Source organism: Lissotriton vulgaris, chromosome 4_1 (genome assembly GCF_964263255.1).
Source record: "Lissotriton vulgaris chromosome 4_1, aLisVul1.2, whole genome shotgun sequence".
NCBI classification, from domain to species: Eukaryota; Metazoa; Chordata; class Amphibia; order Caudata; family Salamandridae; genus Lissotriton; species Lissotriton vulgaris.
The window spans coordinates 1,720,076,019-1,720,090,432 of record NC_141691.1 but is presented as its reverse complement, the minus strand read 5'-3'; the positions used below and the strand labels follow the sequence as shown (position 1 = coordinate 1,720,090,432).

At 46.9% G+C, this 14,414-nt stretch overlaps 1 protein-coding gene across 1 annotated transcript in view; it reads left to right on the top strand.

The window, feature by feature from the left end:
* The first annotated feature begins 3,084 nt into the window (after nucleotides 1–3,084).
* The window catches only part of GEM (GTP binding protein overexpressed in skeletal muscle), a 38,019-nt gene continuing 26,689 nt past the window's right edge, over nucleotides 3,085–14,414 (top strand). Inside the window, exon 1 of the mRNA XM_086966000.1 lies at nucleotides 3,085–3,206. The gene's annotated coding sequence lies outside the window, so the exon portion shown is untranslated. The remainder of the gene's footprint in view (nucleotides 3,207–14,414) is intronic.

The window sequence follows — 14,414 nt, the reverse complement described above, 5'->3', positions numbered from 1 at the left end:
GTCTTGGCATATTCTCGATGATCAGTCAACAGTGAAAACATATTTATGTATTTGTTGGCCCACACCATCTCCTTAGTAACCATGGGAACATGTTGCGACAAGCTTTCCCGCCTTGAGGGTACCGAGCCCTCCCCCATCATCGGTAGCAATCTCTTACCGGCTCCCGCCGCACTTCCAGCCGTGTCCGTCGCCTTATCCTGGTTGTCTGCCGGGACCACCTTCGCCACTTGTGGGGAAATAGAAGGCACGTTCGCTGCCCCAGCACCCCTTGTCTGTCGTAACTGTTCAATAATTCGCCTAGCTTCCTCGGCCGGGTCTTCTACAGCCGCGGATCCCCCCGCTCCCTGTTTTAACCAAGGTAACACAGCCGCCAACTGAAGCGCTAATTCAGGAGGCATTTGATCGTTCTCCAGCGGTGTGATAACCACAGGGATTGGCAAACCCCCATCCGGTGTGGGTACCGGGCTGGTCGCTGGCGCTACTGGGATCGGTGGGACCTCCATCGGGACTGGGGCCTCGCTAGGACCCGCTTTCACCCTCTTCTTTTTCCCCTTATCCCCCCTGGGGTAACGTTTGGCAAAGCAGGCCCTACGACCCTCTTAGGTCGCCCTGAGGGGGCAGCTTGAGCCTCAACTTGTTTCCTGAGGGCCGCTAGGCCGCGACCCAGCTGGTCTACTTTACCGAATTTTCGGTCCATCGCCGATACCTGGTTCACCAATGTACGCAGCATCCGTTCCATCTCGGAGCTCTTTCCAGACTTCTTGCCAGGCATGTCCGCGTTCAACGTTAGCTCAGCCTGTCTTCCCGAAGTGACTCGAACTCCAGCTACGCTTGATGACTGAAACAGAAAAACAACGATTACACGTTCAAAAAACTGCAGCTTGTTCCCTTGAGGGCTCACGAGCGACGAGTGGTGCAGCCTTCAGAGTGCAGGAACAAGAGGACGCTTCCTTGGATTTCCGCGCCTTTTATCCAGCAGCGGGAAGGCGGGCCGCGCCCCCATCACGCCCATCGGTACACGGACTTCCGGGCGGGTGTTTAGGACAACCCTTTTTGGGCGGTAGGGGCGTGCTCCGGCCACGCCGCTATGGGCATACCAGCCGGGACACGCCCCCTGCCCGCAACGGTTTCCCTGGGGATCGGGGCACCCAACCATACGTTCGGGGTAACCGAGTGGTCTCCCCTTTCCATTCCTTCTTGTCTGGCAAGTGAGGTCTGTGGCACGAAAAAGACCCTCATACTGGACTTCTTGACCAATGCCTGGTTTTAGGAAGAAAGTGCAAAATATGAAAAGACCCCGCCCGACACAGCGCAATGACCTGAACTTTGCCTTTGTTATTGCCTTTTTAAAGCCCAGAGTATTCATTGCTTCCCCTTGTCAGCATGAATACCAGCAGTAACTTGACTGCTGAAACACCACAGGATTACGTCAGGGCCTCACACCACACCCAGGAGTCCCCGGACATGCTAGACTGACACACACTGCAGACAAAGGGGTCTATTAGAATGGTGGTCGGAAAATCACTCCGACCGCCATGGTAGCGGGAAAACACCGCCCGCTAGTACCGCTGCATAACCAATTAGTATACACTACATTTAGTATATTTAGTATGCTCTGCAGTCGAAATCCGACTGCGGTGGTAGGATCGCGGCATTTTACATTGTGGCGGTTGCTCCTCCCACCAGCACCGCTGCGATGTCCAAAAAAGCATGTCCTGCATATCCCTGCACTGTGTGGCAGGCACTCCTGGAACAGGGACATGTAGGGGGGTTCCATGGGTCCCGCCCAGTGCACGCCCCCCATACACATTGGGGGCCCAGAATGGGCCCCCGGAGACATTCTCTGCATGCCTTTCCATGGCGTCCCAGCTGGCTACCGCTGGCATCATTATCATGCCGGCTGAGCCTGGCCCTGCACCGGCCCCATTTTAGCGGTCCAGCTCCGCCTGCCAGGCAAGCGTGTGGACTGCTACCGGCGGAAAAGTGGCGGGTGGAAAATCTCACCACTGCGGTCGTCACTGCCATGCTAATGGCACCGGCAGTTTTCTGGGTTGTGATCACGGGCGGATGACCGCCGCCGGCCCGGCAGTAGCCACTGCCGGCCCAGCGGCGGTCATCCGACCCCCATCCTAATAGACCCCATAGTTATTATATACCTGCACACAGTGGAGCACTGCGATGTTGTACTAGTGACAGCTGCATGCTTTACACATGCTAGATATTCATTTACAAACATTCATGCCTCCTGAATGCCCGACAACGGTGCAATTAGTCCACAAGAGGCAAAGCGGGTGTCATGTGACCCCATTAGTGCGTAGCGTGCCGTGGTAGATTACAGCCAAATATTGCGTATTAAACCACACATTAATAGTTTCTATACAGTCCAAATCCTAAACTGATGCCTGCGACGACGAAGGCAAGGAGACGAAGTCAAATAAAGTAATTGCAGACCGCCACACAGTTTGATAGAGGGGCAAGCTGGGACCTCTAAGTAAGAATATAAGAAGCCATAGAAATGACCGGATGGTTTGGGCTCGAGACAGGGCCCCAGGTGAACCAGAGCCAGGGATATGGCTCGGCTCGAGCTCAGTTGCTCGCCCATCTATAAGACGAGCTCGTGAACAGGCGTGGTATTTGACGTGATATGATTTAGTTAATTTCCCATTGCTGTGCCTCTTATAAATTACTGTTATACCTATTCAGGTCTATCAGAGTGTGTGTACGGGGCACAGACGTCTTATGTGTACGGGGCACAGATGTCTTATGTGTACGGGGCACAGATGTCTTATGTGTACGGGGCACATATGTCTTAATTAAAGCCTGTGTGTGATACCCCGTCTACCTTTCCTGGGCTTTGGCAGCAGCCTGGCGTGGATTCAATCCTTGGCTGAATGTCTTAAGCGGATCGTGTGCCCCTTGCGCGGTAATGGTTTTGTGATTCCTAAGTGCGCAGCGCCGTGTGCTCCTCGCTTTCCCTGCTCGGGGTGGCGGCTCGGCGCAGAGCCCAGTGACATCACGGAAAAGCCCTGTCTCCCATCACTTCTGCTTCATATAAACCAGCGGTGCCAAGAAAGACTTAGAAAGAGGCAGTCGGGGAACGGGAGAGGATTTACTTCAGAAACCGGGCTCCGTCTCTGGTATTTACAGGAGTCGGACGGCAGCAGCGGAGCGGGCAGGCAGCGCCGGCGCACGGGGGTCGCACCAAGGTAAGTCATGCAGAGGCAAAACAAACCGCGATCTGCACTCTTTGCCTTCAGAGAGGAATTCCCAATTAAACTCTTGTTTTTTGAAAAGGCTTCAAGCAGTGGCGAGACTTTATGCAAGCATGGCTGTACTTCTTTATTTTTAAATAGTCCTCTTTGATTGGGCCGTGATTTTTGCACACTTTGAAAAGTCCATTGATAGCAGAAGCGTGCGTAGTGAAGCGACCCCGCGGTATGCTGCGCCGTGTAGTTCATACCGTTGAAACTTTCGGTGGCTCTACATGAACAGCGTCTGAAACGGGCCTAAAGACAAGGCCACTGGAATGATGCGACTTTACAGCCACGGCACTTTAAGCATAATTATGCATTTGCCGCTGTTTCCACACAATTCATCATCTGCTAATTAATCTGCAGATTTCAGGGAAAAAAATGTCTCTCGCTCAAACGGACCAACAGTTATAAAAACACACTGCAACACGTGTTGTTGCGCAGCGCAAGGCCATTCGCAAAGGCTGCCCGGGCACCTTTCCGTTGCTTATTTCTGAAGTGTAGTGTCAAAGTGGTACTCATGAGGTGAAACCTTTGCCCAGAAATTGTTAACGTGTAAAAATGCAAAAATAATGAGGCAATATGACCACAAAAAAGTGCATCATTATGCCACATAATTTGCCTTTTTTGCCGCATAGCTTAGTCAACACTGCCACACTATATGGTCCTCCCCTACCGCATAATTCACATGATGGGAAGAAATAACAGAAGATGGGTACCTGCTCACACGGTAGACAGCCTTTACAACGCTGTCTTTACAACGGAATGCCTTTACCACGCATCCTTTACCATGCAATACCTTTACCACACAATACCTTCACCACGCATCCTTTATAATTAAAGGTAATTATATTTAAGGTGTGTAGGTGCATTATATATATATATACATATATATTTATGTGTGTGTATATATGTAAATAAATAAATTAGGGTGTAGGGATGGGTAAGGGTTTTGAGTGGTAAGGGTGTTTTTAGAGTTTAGGGGTAGGTAGGGGTATAGGGTGGTGAGGGTGTTTTATGGTTTATGTTGAGGGTAGGGGTTTAGAGTGGCAAGGGTGTTTTTAGGGTTTATGGGTGGGTAAGGGTGTATGGTGGTTAGGATATTTTTAGGGATTAGGGGTGGGTAAGGGCATAGGGCGGGGTGTTTTAAGGGTTTAGGGGTGGGTAGGGGTATGGGGTGTTAAGGGTATTTTTAGGGTTTAAGGGTGGGTAAGGTAATAGGGCTGTAAGGTTACAAAAAAGGGGGGTTCCCCCAATAAAAAAATAAATACAATTACCTTTAATTAATAAGTATAAATATATGGTTTCGCCTATTTTATCTACACTTACCTAGCTTTGTAAAAGCGTGTGTGGAAAAGTTATATGCACATGGTAAATAAAAGCGTGGTAAAGGCAGTGGGTGGTAAAAAATATGTGGTAAAGGCATGCGTTGTAAAGGCGTGCGTTGTAATGCCATACAACCACTTTCAATATAATTGCATGTGGGTGAATGAATACAAATCTAGCAAGTTCCTTTCATCTGAAACAGGGCCCCTGGAATGAAGCAATTCTGGGTCCATGCATTTTGGATCAGTATGCATTTGCTGACATAATCTGCTGCATACATTGTAGATCTGAACAAATAATGTTTCTAGTCGAAACAGGTCAAACGTTTCTAAAACATACCATGCAGGAAGTAGAGCAAATTTTGACCATTTACAAATATTAGCCTGTCGACTTCCATCAACCGATTGTTGCAGTCAGACTTAAATATGTGTCCCAGATGGTGTTAATAATCCCAATAGATGGAGTGATGCAAAGGCTTTTATGTTCAGAAGAAAACCAAATCACACCTACTTAAATCTAATGGAAGAATTGTTGTAACGTGCAATAAGTCTCTGGTACTTCTTGTCAGAAAGAGGTCCTTCACACTGTGCATACAGAATAAACCCAGCACAGCTCTGAAAGGCAGCTTTCGAAATGTTGCTTGAGGTCCCAGACTGAGCGACAGAGGCAGCCCCGGTTTAGTGCTTGGAGGCAAAAGGGGCAATGGTACTAAAGTCCAATGCCCGTGCTTTCCTACAAGACAACATCCCTCATTGTTGCTGATTAGCACTACGAATAGGATCTGCTGAAGGAGTATCGTTTTGTAAGGAACCTCTTTATGTTTTTGCAGCTTTGAGGTCTGCTTTGTGTCTGTAACTTTGGGAGGTAACATCAAAATAGAGAGATAATGATTAGTATTCGGCACATAATTTACTTTTGATTGCATCATAACTTAAGTAATTCACTTTTAATTTGGCATATTCTAGTCATCTGTGATGTATAACTTGATCCATCGTTGTCGCATAACTTAAATAGACTTATTTCAGCTCAAGCCTTTCTAAAAAGTTAGCTTTGTGACTAATAAGACTACCCGGGGACAGTTTCATCAAATGTGTTCATTTTTCCTCAAAGAAAGCTACCTAGGGATTTATTTTTAAAACATGTTGACATCCAAGAACACCCCACCTCGCAGGTTGCTAGTTCTTGCTTTGATAATGTAATGTCAAAACATGTGTTATGAAAATATGTGAAACCCCACTTCATGTGTACTATCTTGAAGCATCTCCTAGCAGCCTACACTCCACCTACCATGGACAGCTTCTGTAGCACCTAACGTAGGTGTACACTGTGGAAGTCCATATGTAGTTCTGCATCTTTCGCAGACAGAAATGCTAGTGGTACATTTCCCACCGACCTCTTTCTATGATGGAGATCTTAACCCTGCCCTGCCAATAGCATGAACCATGCTGGGACTTGACAATTTCTCTTCTTCCGTTATGAGGATACGCCTCCAAGCTCCAGCATGCTAAGTATTGGTTAAAAAACTGGATTGGCTGAAGGCTGTGCTTGTGGCCCGGGGCCCGTTGACTGCCATGTTTAAGTTGCAGAGACCCCCTTCTTTCTGATGTCTTGCCAGTAGGCATTAATTAGTGTTGCAGTTCCCACTGCTTGCAGAGGAGAAACACAAGGCCTAAGTTTCCAGAGTAGTTGCCCAAACAAGTGTCACTGATGCTGCTGCTGGACAGCATCAAACTAACGTTACTAAACATGGTAGCTGTAGGGCGCGCTGCACGTAAGGCAGGCCAGGCTTACTTCAGTGTGGCCGGCCCGATGCTCTGCACGCCAAGTGTGATGGAAAGGTGTGCCTACAGAGGCAAGCTCCCCTGCCCCTCCGCCAGACTTTGCTTCGGTGGCTCAACTAGGAGCAGTGGTTAATTTGTAAAAAAAAATACGTGCTTGGGGCTCTCGTCAGGAGGCAGTTTGCACCAGCCCATTTCTCCGGTAGCACCGTCTAAGGCAGAATCAACTACTAACCATGACAGTTTGGAGAGGATGTGGCGTAATGGCCAGAGATGCCGACTTCGGAGCTGGGGAACCAGGTTCGAGTCTCGGCGTTGGCTCAACAACCTGTGATTCGGGGCGAATCACTTAATCTCTCCGTAAATGAATGTGTCCTCAACTGGTGCTCATGGAAAGCACCAGTGCTGATGATTAAGTGCTGGTGCTGAGCACACCACTTATTCAAATTAGAAACAAAAGAAGTTACCGAGAAGCACATACCTCTAACGTATTAATTTGTCATATATTGATAACTTGCTATAGTCTGCACTTATTGAGTGTAATAAATACCACCAAATTACTGCAAGTTTTTGCCAATAATGGGGAATAACATGCAGAATCTACATGTCTCTCTTATGTTCCCTGATAAATGTCGGCAGATTTCGCCTCATGAAACTTATCTATGGGTTTCATTTCTGTTGCAGTACTCATAATTCTGATATGTGCAGTACCAAAAGTTACTACACATACCACAATTTAACGTCCAGATCTTAACAAGGGCCTTAACGTTCACCTTACCATTTCCAGATCTTAACAAGGGCCTTAACATTCACCTTACCATTACCAGTATGCATTTAACTTCCAGTAGACACATTTGCCTAAAAAGCTTGGACTGGCTGATGCCGCGGTGGGCATGTGGAACCACTACATTTGAGCACCCCAAGATTTACCTCAACAGCTCTCCCAGGAGTTGATGAAACATAGACGAAGTTAAACATCAGTCTCATGAGGCAATGTGTCCCCAAGAAAAGGAACCCCACAGCACATCAAAATACGGTCAAATAAGTAAGGGGCCACTCAATAATTAAATTTTAGATCAGGAATAAAATTGAAATGGTTTATTACAAAAATTCAAAAGGTACCGGAAAGAAATCACAAATGGAAAAAGTACAAAGTCATTGTTATGAAGGCTCTCAGATTGGGGAATTACAGAAGAATGTGCTAATCAGAAAAAAATGTAAATCCCAAATGAGCAGGGATATCAATGTAGCAACGAGAGCATTCCTAGTAGCATCGGAAAATGTTCTGTCTAACCCAAAAATCAGGGGTTTCTATTAGACTAACATTAATAAATAAATTAATAAATCAGAGCACAGTTTTATGAAACGTCATAATGCCTTAGCATCTAAACGCTATCCTACTACATGAATACTGATTCTGCCCACTTTATGCTAATGTTATCCAGAGATGGCAGGGCAAACTAGTTACATGAGCAACAGCAAACTATTATAAATGAGTAGGGTACAGTGAGCTAGCTGTCCTTGAAGAAAAAAATATTATTTTGGCCATGCTGCAAAGCTTCATCGAGATTAGCAATAACATTAATGGAACTAAACAAATATGGCACTGCTTGACTGTGTGCTGCAGAAATGATGAACAGTATACATGCAGAACAAAGATATTCATTTTGGACAAGATGGTGTTTGGGGGCTATAATAATAATAATAATAATTCTGAGTTTTTAAAGCGCCTGGTTACACCTGCCGGTGTGTCCCCGCGCTATCAAGGACTGAGACCTAGTTAACAAGAGCCAGTAAAACAAACTTTTATATGTTATAGGAAATTTGTTTCAAGTGCAATAACATCAGGTCAGTATGCACATTAAAATTTGAGTACAGTCTGTACGCTATCAGTAATGTACAACACATATATATATTATGCACACAAACTCTAACACTGTTAATCATGACATAGTGGGAACATGAGCATGTGTTGAAATTTCAGTAAGTGAAAGACATACAACCAATGTGCTTTCTTGACCGTGTTCAGGGCCAGTATGTTGTTTTTTGCCTTGTAGCTTCTGTCATTTGTATCATATTTAGCCATTCTTAATATAACACAATTTTCAAACATATAGTACTAATAACACAAAACTACAAGTCCCAGAATGCAAATTTCTCCTTGATAACACAAGAGAGTATGAATGAAAGTGCCATACATGTCATGGGTCCTCTTGGCGGCTTTCCATAATGTGAGAAAGTGCGATTCGTGCTGACACTGTAATTTTAACAGCACATTGCAACTTGATTCATAATTCAATCATTACACAACAAAATAACTGTTACTATAGGTTTATATCCATACATTTATTCATTAAAAAAAATTAGAACATTGGAATGTTGGTAGCTCCATTGAAGACGATGGAAAGCTCCGGGCTTATAATGGCTGGTATAAGCCCGGAGCTCCAACATTCCAATGTTTTTTTGTCATAGCTCCTGCTGTGAACAAAGGCTTTAGAGAGCCTGAGGGGATTTCAATCCCCTCGCGCTCCCGAAAGGCTTTGTTTAATTTGTTAGAACATTCTGCCCGCTAGTGGCAGAATGTTTTAATAGCCTCATAGCCCTTCATCTTCGCCCAATCTCACTCCTGCCCTATATGGCTAAAGTGGCGGAAAAAATAGCCAATTTACAACTAATGCAGTTTGTGGAGGAGGCTTCGCTACTCCATGACTCGCAATTTGGCTTCCGCCCCCGTCACTCGACGGAATCCGCGCTTCTCATGGCGGTCGAAGCGTTACGACAGGGCGTGGATGAGGGCCAAACCATGGCTTTGATCTTACTTGATCTAAGCGCGGCATTCGACACTGTAGCACACTCCATCTTGCTACAGTGTCTGAATGAAGGAGGGGTCACTGCAGAAGCGCTTGGCTGGATCGGGTCCTTCCTGTCTGACAGGTGTTTTCAGGTCCGATTGGGTGACTGCTACTCAAAGGAGATTGAGTTGGGCCAGGGCGTGCCTCAGGGCTCGTCCCTGAGCCCAACCCTATTTAATATCTATGTCTCCCCCCTAGCAGCCGTTGTGGAGGGACATGGTCTACGCTTGGTGTCCTACGCCGATGACACGCAGCTGGTCATCTCCCTATCGCGTGCACCCGGCCTTGCAGCGGACATCTTCAGGAATTGCATGCAAGACCTGGCAACCTGGATGTCCGCAAACTGTTTAAAGTTGAACGGTGGCAAGACTGAGGTGCTCGTGGTGGGGGGAGGGCCATCTGCTTGGTCGTCGGCGTGGTGGCCGCCCTGCCTGGGTGAGGTGTCCGTTCCCTGCCGGGAGGCCAGGAACCTCGGTGTGTGGCTGGATATGGATCTTGCCTTTGGTCCCCAGGTCAGCCGGGTGACGGGGGTGTGTTTCGGTGTTCTGAGAGCCTTAAGGAAAGTTTTAGACCTTCTCCCTATTTCTGCTCGAAGGACGCTGGTGCACGCCCTGGTCACCTCGCGACTTGACTATGGGAACCTGCTATATCTGGGGGCCACGGGCAGGGTCATGGGCCGCCTGCAAGTGCTCCAAAATGCCGCTGCGCGGCTTGTACTCAGGCTCCCCAGGAGGTCACCCTCCAAACCAGCTCTACAAGCCCTCCACTGGCTCCCTGTGGAGAAGAGTGTGGAGTTCAAAGCCCTCTCCACATGCCACCGCATTCTGAGCGGTAAAACCCCTGCTCCGCTCCAGAGTCTGGTGACCTGCTATGAGCCCACACGCAATCTACGGTCCTCGCAGACTGGACTGCTAAAGGTTCCCAGAGTAAGGAAGGCGCGTATGGGAGGAAGATCTTTTAGACACCTCGCGCCCAGATGCTGGAATGCCCTACCTTTAGAACTGCGACTAGAACCATCTGAAGTCCTGTTCAGGAAGAAGCTTAAAACCCACCTTTTTAGCAGGTAGCCTTCTGTGGGAGGGGGGGGGGGGGGGCAGCCACTCCACTTATCTCAGCGTGGGGACCCGCCAGTGGCATAACCAGGCGCTTTACAAATGGCCCAAATCAAATCTATACCGGCAATTAAAGTCCCGCTGCTTTTTTAAAGTCCCTCGCCTTCGGCTCGGGCCTTTAACGCTGCAGCAGGCCTTTAGTAGCCGGTATAGCCCACTACGGCGGGCTATAAGGCTATAGTAAAGTTGTGAGAATGTATACATATACTTTTCTTGTGTTACAGATTATTTTACGCACGGTACAGGTCAAATCCTGTATTAGATGTCAAACAGGTGTATTTTTCCGACTCCAAAACTGAAAAGGGAACCTCCCATTTGAAGTCACGAGAATTGATCCATTTCACAGCCAACAAATTGTATATGTCAACACTGTAGCCCTTGCTCAGCTGGCATTTGGATGTCCCTTTCTCAATGTGCAGTGTAGGGTTGAGAGGCGGGCAGCCCCTTGACAGGATGACCGAACAGCTGTACTGCACACATGGCCTCTCTGTAGGGGCACTGTTTGGGCCCCTGGAAAGCCAGAGCGTGAATTTAATACACAGGCGTGGCCAATGCAGGTAAGAGCAGTAGGGCAGGCAGGGCGGGTGGAGGGGGAGTCGACAGCCGACGGAATAGGGAAAACAAAATGTATAAACAATGAAAAACACTTACCTTGCACTCGCCGCATCGCCGACTCGGCGATACGGCGAGCGCATGGTAAATGGTTTTATTTTTTTAAATGTTATTTTTCCCTATTCCGCCGGCTGTCGACTTCCCCTCCTCCCCGCCCCTGCCCCGCCTCACCGCTCTTACCTGCACTGGCCACGCCTGTCAATATGAGTGTCTGCAAAAAACAGACGGAGCAAACTGTAGTAGCACGGGCCATTCCCATGTGGGTGTATCACTGTAAACACATACAAGAAGGTAAAGAAATGAGGTAGGCATCCAGTGAATATGCAGGCAATATGGGTTTGATCCCCCTCCTATTTTCAGACCAGTTTAATTAGTACAGGTTAAACATGAATGTTAGATTGCCCTTTTCCTCATTTACTGCAATGTCAGCCTTGACAGCACAAAACCCTTTCAATGAATATATAGAACAATAGGTAGGTACCAGTGAATACCGGGAATGGTTTGCACCTCAGTCACCCCAAATAGACTACAAAAGCAAAGCTCAAGTTGCCTGTGATGTCACTCAGAATCCTGAGGTGAAAAACTGCTGTTATTTACTTTTACCCATCTATATAATATTATCTGTGGCCCCGAAAATCATCTGCACCTGCTTTCAACTGCTACGAAGTGGCAGAGGAGTAACGAGGCAGTCGTACATACAAAATGGTATCTCGACCATGTCTCCAATGTAAAATACAATACCTAGGCTCCTGCCCCCTCCCCACCAACCTCTGCGCTTTGCCTCCTCTTCCCCTCCTGAAGCTGTGGTCCCTGCTCTCCATCGAACAGAAAGCTCTGTCAGAGCAACATCTTTTGTTTCCTACTGCTACTGTGGCATTCAAGTGAATGACCAGAATTAGACTCTGGTTTTCACACTAGTGGTGCTCAGTGAGAGATGCACATTATAGAGATTTCTATTAAAAAAAGGGATGTGAACTTAAATTAGAACATTGGAATGTTGGGAGATCCATTGCAGACAATGGAGTGCTCCCTGCTTCTATGGGCCGGTAAAGGCCAGCAGAGCAACATTCCAATGTTCTACAAAGGCTTCTCGAAGCTCGAGGGGATTTATATCCCCTCGAGCTTCGAGAACCATTTGTTTAATTTGTTAGAACATTCTGCCCTCTAGTGGCAGAATGTTCTAATAGCCTTATAGCCCTTCGTAGCAGATCTATACCGGCAATTAAAGTCCCACTGTCTCGTTAAAGTCCCTCGCTTTCGGCTCAGGCTTTTAACGATTCAGCAATCCTTTAATAGCCAGTATAGCCCGCTACGGCGGCCTATAAGGCTATAGTACTTCAGGGTACTTCATATGAAAACTATGCCCGCAACATCTGTGCAGAAAGTTTTCCTTAGAGTCTGGTGTTTACTATGTGCTTCCGGGTGCTTATATGGTGAGAACTAGGAGGTGGAGTTTTGGTACCAAGGACAACACACACGTGTTGGAGAACATTTGAAGGGAATCTCATGCTGACTCGGTGCAAAATGATACCTATTTGCAGTGTACACTTCATCTTTACCTCTATCTCCTATTTATAGTTGCCTTACCTTTCTTCTTTTCTACTCTCTTTGTTGCATCTCTCTATAACCCTTTTCCTTTTTCTCTTCCTCAGTTCAACAGCCCTTCCCGCTTCTATCTCAATCTCCTATTTTTAACTCTCATTCGCTCACCTACTTTTGCATCGCTCTCTCGTCTGCTACCTCTTCACGTCTTTACCTCCCACTCTTTTCTCCTCAAGGTTCCACATCGCTGTCTCTTTTTCAGTTTTTTTTACACAAGTCACCCTGATTCTCTTCCCTCTCATCTACTTAAGTCCTCTTTCCTCTCTCTCCATCCCTGCTCGTCCGTTGTTCTGTTATCCCCATTACATTGTTCTACACTTTTTCTTCTTCTCGTCCTACTCCTCTCTTCCCTTCCAACATACCCTATATTTCTGTGCTTTCCATTCCTCATCTCTTTTTCCCTTCACTCAGTTTTTATATGCCCTCTCACTCTGTCTCTCAACCCCTCTCTTTTCTATCACCATATCATCTCGGATTTCCTCCTCCTTCCTCTCACCCCTCTTTTTTGCCTCTCCTCTTACTATTGTTCTCTCATTCTACTTCTTTCATCTTTCTTTTCCCTGCTCTCTCCATCCATCTTTTTCTTTCCTCTGACTTACATTTCTCGTAACCTTCCCTCTGCTTTCCTCTCATGTGTTTACGTATGTATGTAGATGGCATTTCTCGAGAGCAAACCTAGCCATAAGGCAGCAGAGCACTATGCATAGTCAAAGACAAGATTAAAGTCGGCGAGTAGTAGGAGAGAAAGCTGAGATGTGGATGGTTAATTCATTGTAATGTAGTGTTCTTTAAAGAGGCAAGTCTCAACTCTTTCCTAAATTGTAACAGCATTGGGACTAACCCTTGGCGTAGTTTGCGCAGTAGCGCTACGCGCAGCTACACGTAGTGCATTTCGCACTACGCATGCTACACGTAGCTACGCGAACTGCGTAGTGTGGTAGAGAACATGCTGTTCGCACTGATTGCACAGTGCCGGATGCTTGTCCGCACTGTGCAATTATTGCAAACGGCATCTTGCACAGTGCAAGCGGTCGTTTTCTGCCGCTCGAGTCGATTTGAACTCGAGCGGCAGCTTCCTCAAAGCGGACTTGTAGTTTCTTATCACGAGTGGTCGCGAGCATACGCGACCACTCGCAATGAGAAACCTGACCTCCCCGCATTGAGAATCTCGCCGGGAGGTTTATTTTCCACGCTGCGATCGGCAACTTGATGTTGCTGATCGCGAACGAGGAAAAAGTCTCGCCGGGATGGTGATTTTGCTCGCTCGCAGTCGCCAACTTGACGTTGAGGACCGCGAGCGAGCAAAAAATGCTCGCTACGCTCTTTTGCACTGTGCTACGTGCAATTTGCGTAGCGCATAGTTGAGCAAACTACGCACACTCCGCGAGCGTAGCTTAGTGTTTCAACCAGGGTTAATTGGGACGGTCCGGGTGGGTACGTGGATGTTGCTCCAGATCCTTGGTGCATAGATGGAAAAGGCCTGTAGTCGTGTTTTTACACTTACTACTTAGTATATTTATCTTTTCAGCCTAATGTCCACCCGTGAGGTGATATCCTCTGTATCAAAGGCCACACACTGATTTCCTGTTTTCGAATTAAGGAAACTTTTTGTGATGTAATTTCCTTTGATGTCAATTTATGCTAAATAGAATGTCAGAAAACTGTAATTCCCTCTTTTTTTTGGTCATAGAATGCTGGCAAATTTGGAGTATTTGTGACTTCAGAAACGCAGTAAGGGGGCAAAAGGCATTGTCAATGATGTTCAATGCCCAGTACTTTACAGTATTCACTACATTTGCAAAGAGTTACCACATAGAAACCTTCCATTTCCCCAGCCCCCTAACTCACACTTATGACTGCTGAAAATCCATTCACCGGAGA